This window comes from Ruditapes philippinarum, unplaced genomic scaffold, assembly GCF_026571515.1.
Source record: "Ruditapes philippinarum isolate M1 unplaced genomic scaffold, ASM2657151v2 ctg1928_1_1_1_1, whole genome shotgun sequence".
Lineage (NCBI taxonomy): Eukaryota > Metazoa > Mollusca > Bivalvia > Venerida > Veneridae > Ruditapes > Ruditapes philippinarum.
The window spans coordinates 112224-121421 of record NW_026865553.1 but is presented as its reverse complement, the minus strand read 5'-3'; the positions used below and the strand labels follow the sequence as shown (position 1 = coordinate 121421).

The following is a 9198-nucleotide window of genomic DNA, read 5'->3' as shown; positions in this document are numbered from 1 at the left end:
ACAGTTTATTTGTTGTCCAATCAAAAGTAGTGCAGTTATGACAAACATCAACATTCATTTACATCTTTGTGAAATAAGAATGTTTATCATGACATAACAAACTATAAGTTATCAAATGTACTTTTGTATACTTTTCTCGTATTATATAAAAAGAAAAACATTGATACCAAATGTACACAAAAAAGGAAATTGAAATGTGTTTTTCATTAAATTAAAACTTTTTATCAAACGTAGTGGTCGAATTCAACACACATATGGTCAACTCGTCAGGTATGATAATTGCGACATATTATATAAATATTATATACGTAACAAACTATATATCAAATGTACCTTTTATATATCATACACATATCATATAAAACGGGAAGACTGTGGCCAAAAGTACACAAAGCAGAGGAATAGAGAATGTGTTTATTTATTGGTTTCTTATAGATAGTACTATGCTCACTTGGTAATACACTTTTTTATTCATTGTCAAAAGCTAAATTAGAACAAAAACACCGAGGGTTGATGCTTTATTTAGGCAGACTTCACTTACAAGAATAAATTCTGTTTTCTCCTATAGTCATGATACAATACAGTAATTGATATTAGCTACTGAGGTTACTGGATATAGGAAAGGTATTTCTATATTATAGATTTTTTGTGTCAAGGAATTTTTGTTTTAAAGCTTTTAACATTCATGAATACTGTATAAAATAAAAATGTTCTTTGTAGATGATATTATGATAGATTTGCTCTTACATAGTTCTGAATACGTTTAAACTGTTGAATTCTTATGATCTTCGAAATAAGCTAAAGTTTCAATCATGTGTAGCGATTAAAGCTAATAAAAAGAATATTTCGACATGTTTCCCAAAAAACGAAAGACTAAATTTGCTTAGAACTTTTTTGAAACCTTGCAGTTTGCATGATAATATTACTACACGTTCCGTTTGACTATCACGCGGAAGCCTGAGAATCACACATTTGCGTTATAGTCACATAAAATCGTTAAAATTAGATAGTATACTTTCGACTCGTACTCATGTACATAGTAACAATATAAAACAAAATTATGAAGGCAATATAGCAAATTACAATGATCAAATTAAACATGTACTTTTCAAATCAATATAGAGGATGAATTACCTTTTATTGCTTATATATAACTGTATTTATTTAAGAGATTCTCAATGCCACATCAGCTTTTGTATGATAACAATGATAAAATTAGTCCTTCGGGATCATTGAGTCCAGAGACAGTGCAAGGGTGTGTGTGTGTGGGGGGGGGGGGATGGCAGGGGGTATAAGAAAAGTTGAACATTATCATTATATCTCATGAACAGACAAAATCAAACCGAATCTGAAGGTTTATAGTTATGCTTTTTTACCAAGATAGAATAACTGTGAGTGTTATTTACCAATGGATATTTCCAGCACGGTTTTAAGTTACGTCTGAAGGTGATAAACATTGAACAATGTAATTGAAAGTACGAGTATATAATACAAAATTGAATCCAAATGTATTTCCTTCCGTATTTTGATATCTTTGTATATACTCGTTTGAGTAGAAATCACTCTTTTTATAATTTTTCTTATTTATTACTTTGTCTCATGTACAGGCTTACAAACGGCGCCGTACTTATCAAATGTTCTTTCGTGTCGTGGTATTCTATTCTTAATGTAGTAAATAATATAAGACTACACGCAGTGAGAACAAATAAACGATTCTAAATGATAAATAACTATTTGGTATATATCTCGTAAAGCAACATAAAAATGAATCAACATATTTGTTGATTTCTTCAAGGCCCAATCATATACATTTTTTGACTAAGATACATCTCTGTCTTAATCTAATCTCCGAATATTGTTACCTAAACTTGTGAGTCATATTTGTCATACTGTTAGAAATTAATGTCTTTTTATGTCTGCAATAATGTTAACAATAAAATTTAAGAAACATTTAAGAAACACTGTTCACAATAAAATTTAAGAAACAAGGCCCAATCAATATATCAGGTCAACAGTATTAGAAAGCACCAATTATTTATTAGAAAGCACCAATTATTTATTAGAAAGCACCAATTATTTATTAGAAAGCACCAATTATTATCCAAAAGCTGAATATGAAATAATAAGGGTTAAGATATGCATTGATGGGCAAAAACTTATCGAAAGGAATCAATACGATATGTTTATAGATATGGAATTATGCATAGTCGAAAATGATGTATAAGTCCTCGCATATTTACTATTGTAACCTGCATTTATATCATTAAATCGTTTAACCTCCCCGACGGGGAATTTCACCCCGGTCTCCCGCGTGACAGGCGGAGATACTCACCACTATACTATCGAGGAGCTTTAATTATATCCTTAAAACTGTTAAAATGAATTGAGACTGGTATAATTTTGCAGGGTTAGCATAATAAATATGCGACTACTTATCTGTACTTGAGCTAGTTGGTTTAAACATATTTTATTCGATATATTTACATTATGATGAACAATATATACACAATACATTTGGGATTGGGCAGAAAGCTATGAAAGCTTATGAGTGTCCTGTCCCAGTTTAAACAATTTACATATATACAGTTCATGGCATTATCATGCACAAAATTCATTTAGTTGAAAATATATCAAAGACATTTTCAAAAAATATGTATTTTGCAATTAATAAATACTAAATAAATGGTCATGAGAAAAAAAGCAAAAGAAAAATGAAACAAAATGGAGGTGAAAAAATAAATTATTATATGACAGAGATTAATTTAGTTAGAAGTCGCCGTTTAATTTTCACCTAGGAATGTGCAATCGAAAAGACAACTGTTTATTAACGGAGACAAAAGAATGTAATAAGAATCTTAATTGATAGTTATAAAGTACAATTATGCAATTACGAAAAAAACAAAACTACCAGCTAATATTGACAAAAAAAATTGAGAAAGAAAAGGAGAGGTGGATGAACAATAATAAAGCAGTAGGAGTAAACAAAGATGCATTGTATAGTAAATATGTATGTTTAGATGTAATAAGTGTAAGTAAGACTTGGGGTACGCGCTAAAAGCGTTTCGTTTCTCGGATGTATTTTTGAACAGCTGTAAAGATAGATACATTAGACTCGTAAGATAAAGAAGTGTTTCCAGTAAGAATGACATTTAAAGAAGGATTACAAAATTGGGAAATAGCCGTTATTAATTCTGGTCGAAGGTTAGTATATTTAGGGCATTCCAAGAAATAGTGATAAGCATTTTCTCTCGCACCACATTCGCAGAATGGAGATTCGATAATATTCTTTTCAAATAGATCGGCAGAAAGCGAACTGCAGTGAGTGCGTAATCTTGTGTGAAAAATTTGAAGTTTGCGATCACCAGAAAGAAAATAAGCAGGCACACTTGGCAAATCATTATTAAGAAGGCGCTTAAAAGAAGCTAAGGTTGATGCATTTTGCGTTTGAGGTGGAAGAGAATTAAAATCTCTGATAACAGAAGGCAAGAATGATTTATAGTAATAATCAGTATTTGTGTGAATATTCTGTGTGTCGTTTGAGTTCCGGAGTGGGTACCGATGCTCACTACCAACAGACGAAGGGACAAGGTCAGAGAGGTATTGAGGGGTAAGACTATTTTTCATTTTAAAGAAAAGAATCAATTTATGTTTGTAACGCCTTCTTTCCAAGGATTCCCACCCAACTTCTTTCATGAGTTTATCAATAAACACAAGTTTAGTTGTTCCGGTAATTATTCTAGCTGGCTCTTGGTGAATTTGTTCGAGCTCTTTTTATCATTTTGATTGCAATTGTCAAATAATACATCTCCATATTCTATAATCGGTCTAATAAATGATAGGTATATGATTTGTAGTGAGTTCCTGTCGAGTTGAAATTTTAGTTTTTTCATGACATTTATTCTTTTATAAGCTTTATTTTTAATGTATTCAATATGTGTTGACCAACGTTAGTTATTTATAGAATACGACATGTTTATAGATATATCTTTACAATAATGCCATTATATATAGTCTACACTTGTGGTAAAAATGCTGTTTTTGCCCATCAATGAATTATTATTTATTATTTCATATTCAACATTTGGATTATAATTCGTGCTTTGAAAATTGTTAATGCTGTTGACTGGATATTGATGGGACAATGTTTCTTAATGAACAGTGTTTCTTAAATGTTTTTTATTGTTAACATTATTGTAAACATGAAAAGACAATATATAGACAGTATGACAAATATGTCTCACAAGTTAACGAGATTATATTAAGACAGAGATGTATCTAGTCAGAAAATTTACATATATGCTTTGGCCTTGAAGAAATAAAAAATCAAAATACGTTAATTCAGTTTTATGCTCCTTTACGAGATATATATATATAATATTTACCACGATATATATAGGATATTTGTTTGTTTGTGTGTAAGATGAAATTTTATTTCATCGAGCGGGCGTAGCCACGAGTGAGAATACTGTTTTTAAAGTTCACGAGATAAAATAAAATTACATCTTGCACATCAAACAAACAAATTTTCTTTTTATTTTATGCTTAAAAACAAGTTAAAACGAAATTTCTATAATATTAACGTTAATATTAAAACCTGTTTTCCCCATTCAGAGCCCCATTTAGTCTGAATTTCTCATTAAAAACAAGAAGTCTTGAGCTGAAAAATAAGTCCGACAGTTAACTATGGATTTTCCCTCAGGAGCTAATATTAGTTTTGTATCATGACTGTTAAAGGAAAATAGAATCTACTCTCGTAATAAGTTAAGCCTGCCTGAACAAAACATAATCTTTGGTGTTTTTGTTTTAATTCAGCTTATGGCAATGAATAAAAGTATATTACCAAGTGAACGTAGTACTATCTAAAAGACACCGATAATGTAAACAACACATTCCCTGTTCCTCCTCTTTGTGTACTTTTGGCCACAGTCTTTTATAATATATAAAAGTACATTCGATGTATTGTTTGTTTATATAATATGTCGTAATTATCATACATGCTGAGACAGAAAATTGAAAAATTGACCTTATGTGTGTTGAAGTTTGACCATTTATTATCAAAAAGTTTTAATTTAATGAAAAACACATTTCATTTACCTGTATTTTGTCAATGTTTTATATGATACGAGTAAAGTATACAAACGTACATTTGATTACTTAAAGTTTGTTATGTCATGATAAACATTCTTATAAAACAAAGATGTAAATGAATGTTGGTGTTTGTCATAACTGCACTACTTTTGATTGGACAACAAATAAACTTTTATATCTAAATAGTCAAATAAGGCATCATTCGATTTGATGATAATTATTTTGTCTGTTACGACTTTCCAGTTGTTTATATGTTTTTGTTTACTTTGGAAGAAATAAACACATTTTTGTTACATTTGGGAAAAAACAATGGTTGTTCTTGTCAAAGGAAGTGACCTAATTAACCAAAATGACCCCGATGTATGACACCATCTCCTCCGTCATTCCTTGTTTAAACATCACAGCAATAGTCATTATGTATCATTAACAATGGCCGGTGTTGTAATGAAACGGTGCTTCCTTCTTTAATAATTGTATTAATGTGTTCACAAGTTTAATATTAGCCATTTCATAAAAAATACCCTAAAATACACAACTCAGTGATCTATCATATTGTGCGGGAAACTGCTTTATTAAGTGTTCATATTCCGAAGCCAGAGATGATTTTGAACAGGGTTTTTCTAATTTGTATGTTTTATTTGAAAAACCCAGGTTTGAACGATCATAACCAAATCTCAAATCTGATTTATTTTTGCCGAGTAAAAAAGTTCCGAAAGATGAAACGAAATAACACACTATAAATGTCGTTTTCTAATGTACTAATGGTTCTTATGATTTACCAATGATTTATTGTGTGTTAACTTTGTTCAAGCTTATATTATGTCTTGAAACCTATGAACGTATCAGAATGTCTGTGATGTATAAAGAAGAAAATGAATATAAAAAAAACTTCTATTTATTAAATTTTTATTATTTTAGTACATAACATGAAAAAAGAGCAGTTTTACCCTAAAATGACCTCCCCGACGGGGAATTGAACTCCGGTCTCCCGCGTGACAGGCGGGGATACTCACCACTATACTATCGAGAATATATTGCAATGATTTAAACGGTAGTTTTATGTACTTTATACCGTTAAACTAAATATGGCCAGATGGTTAAGCATAATAATCTCTACTGGAGCTAGTTATTTATAGAATTACGACATCGTTATTGATAGCATATAGTGTATATACATGAAGCCTTCACCGATGACTTGTCTCTCTACAGCAAACAGTTGGATATTTCAAATGCATTAAATATTTTAAGTTACTATTGTTTTTTTACGTTCATTTAGTCAGAATGTACATTATTAAATTTATTGTCAAATTGTATTTCAGTCATTATAAATAGGTGAGCTACGGTTTACTGCGAATAAGAATTGCTCATACAAAATGGTTGTTATGACTCATACAATCTTGTTTTTATGTATATACAAAGAAATAATGGGTTCTTTTTTGTGTATACTACTGTTTAATAATAGAGAATTTGTTTTATTTCACTGTGAATAAAAGAAATCTTTCTCGTGATTAATTTTGTTTTGACTCTTTAGGTATTGTAATATTTACGTTATGTTAAATGGTAATATTGTACGATCTACTATAAGAAATGGAACTCGTTAATTAATCTGGTATTTTTTGTTTAATATGTTTATTAACTTCTTCTTCTGTCACTATTTGAGAATATCGTTTGAAAATGACATTTAACATAAAACGTTAATTAAAACAAAATTGTCAACACACGTAACTCCAATACAACAACCCCCTGTCAGTATCTGCCTAGGTAGTATTTTAACTTTTGAAATATCACATTAAATTATGTTTGCTGCAAGACAGTCATGTCGTTTTATATTTTAATCACGATACATTTGATGTTTTTTCTTATATATCTGTTATCAAATAGATGTTTACGTATCATAACACTTTTATTTATTGCCAAAGGCTTGACAAGAACTCAACAGAGAGGTATGTTGATTTGTTCAGACAGGATAAACTTGCAACATTTTACAATTTTGTCGTGTTGGGCTGTCTTTAGGGATTCTGTTTTTCACTATTACAATGATTTCCGCAAAGATTCATGATACAATACTGACATTAGTTCCTGAATGTTTACTAGATATAGGTTAACACTGGTAAAGGTGTTTGTATAACTATATCAAGATTTTTTTTTTGACATTCATCAGTACTGTATAAAATAAAAGTGATCATAGTAGACAATGAAGAATGTTTTGTGTATTTAAATTCAACAGTTTTTAGATTCAGATTGTTTTTGAAAATTTTAGTTTATTATGAGTTGTGTAAAAAAACGACCTCCCCGACGGGGAATTGAACCCCGGTCTCCCGCGTGACAGGCGGGGATACTCACCACTATACTATCGAGGATTTGTACTTTCCGTTTAAACAATATCTTAGATGTAAATATGTATTCTAGGCTTCGTGAGATTCAATGCGCTCTTTCAGGCGCTGAGAGTGAACCCCGGATGTGTCACCATTTATTGACATTCAGTAATTCCCTGAATGATACTTAATATGTATGCAAATCGACTTTTGTGATGATACTATTTCAATTGTCTAACCACAATCACTTCTAGTTACGACCACTGTACCTGTCTGTGGAGCCTTTTCATTTCTACTTGTAATGTCTTGGGAAAAAGAAGAAGAAGTAGACTCGATTATTATCTGTGTTTCGATATTGATTATCTTAATTAAATTTACCATCTATATTTTTTGAAATAATTCTCAAAATAATTACATTTGAATTGAGCAAGTTTAAAACATAAATTATACCTCTCGATGGGGCAAATGAACCCCGGTGTCATGAGTGACAGGCCCACCACTATACTATCGAGGATTATTTGAGACTTAACAGTAGCTAAATACACTTAAGACTTTCATATTTTATAAACATAATTATTTCACCCTTCTAGCCTTTTTACAAATAATATCATATACATTTTATATGGCCTGGTGTGACATAACAACCTTTGTAAAGTAATGGTTATTCAAAGTTTCTTGGATTTAAGTAGACTATGCTATAAAATAAAGCAAATTGTTCAGTTTTTCCCTTGTTGCTACAATTTTACGTAATAAAAAAGTACTTTGTTTAATTTGGATATAATGGTACGATTTATAGGTTTTGCTACATATACATACGCAATATAAGTGTTTTCTTTGTATATTTAAATGATTTTATAATTTCAATGAGTTCGTAATGTCGAGTATAACAAATAGCGTCCTTGTTAGAGGAGTGGCAAATGCTTGCTTGTTTCACACACCAGACTGATTATTTTGTGTAAATATTGATAAATCACAATTGTATTTTAAAGAGTCATGATTTCTCGTTAACAGTATTTATATGAAAGAAGCAATATTTAATTTGCGAGTGCACTAATAATATTTTCATTTAATAGATCATGTGATAAAGAAAAAATGTCTCCCGGTCTCCCGCGTGATAGGCGGGGATACTCACCACTATGCTATCGAGGATTCGTCAAATTGGCTTTAACCTTAGCTTTATATTATTTAACTGTTAAACTTAAAATAGCCCGATATAATTTTACATTATAAGTATTAAAATATGTATTTAAGAAAATTACATGTATTTATAGAACTACAATATGTTTATAGATATCAAAACATACTATAATACATAGCCTTTTAATTTTTGCTCTCCAGTCAATAAATAGTTTAACGCTTATTATTTCAACATATAATTTTTTCATGACGGCAAGTAAATTTTATAAATGTATATTCGTTTAATTTCCACGTAAGGGTAAACTTGTATGTAAATGATGCATCTCTTGCATACCAAATTTCACTGGTATAACTTATACAAACTGGTTGTTATTCCTCACAATTTTCTATAATATATTGTTATGTATGAAAGAAGTTGACGAACTTGAACTAAACAGTTAGTTGATCTTCAAGCACATGTAATGAATAATAAATTTAAGAATACATCGACTCACTGTATATTTAATGATCTGTTTACATATTGTACTCGTATCATATAAAAAACGAGAAACATTTTACTATATATTATAGAATACATAGGAATTCCACTAATTCAACATTAAAAATGTTTATCAAATAAAATAGCCAAATACAACTCACATATTACCAACACACATTC

The 9198-nt window shown here is 30.0% G+C and overlaps 1 non-coding gene across 1 annotated transcript; it reads right to left on the bottom strand.

The window, feature by feature from the left end:
* Positions 1 to 7376: 7376 nt before the first annotated feature.
* Positions 7377 to 7448, bottom strand: Trnad-guc (transfer RNA aspartic acid (anticodon GUC)). Its single transcript has one exon. It is a non-coding gene; the product is annotated as a tRNA-Asp (tRNA).
* Positions 7449 to 9198: the final 1750 nt, after the last annotated feature.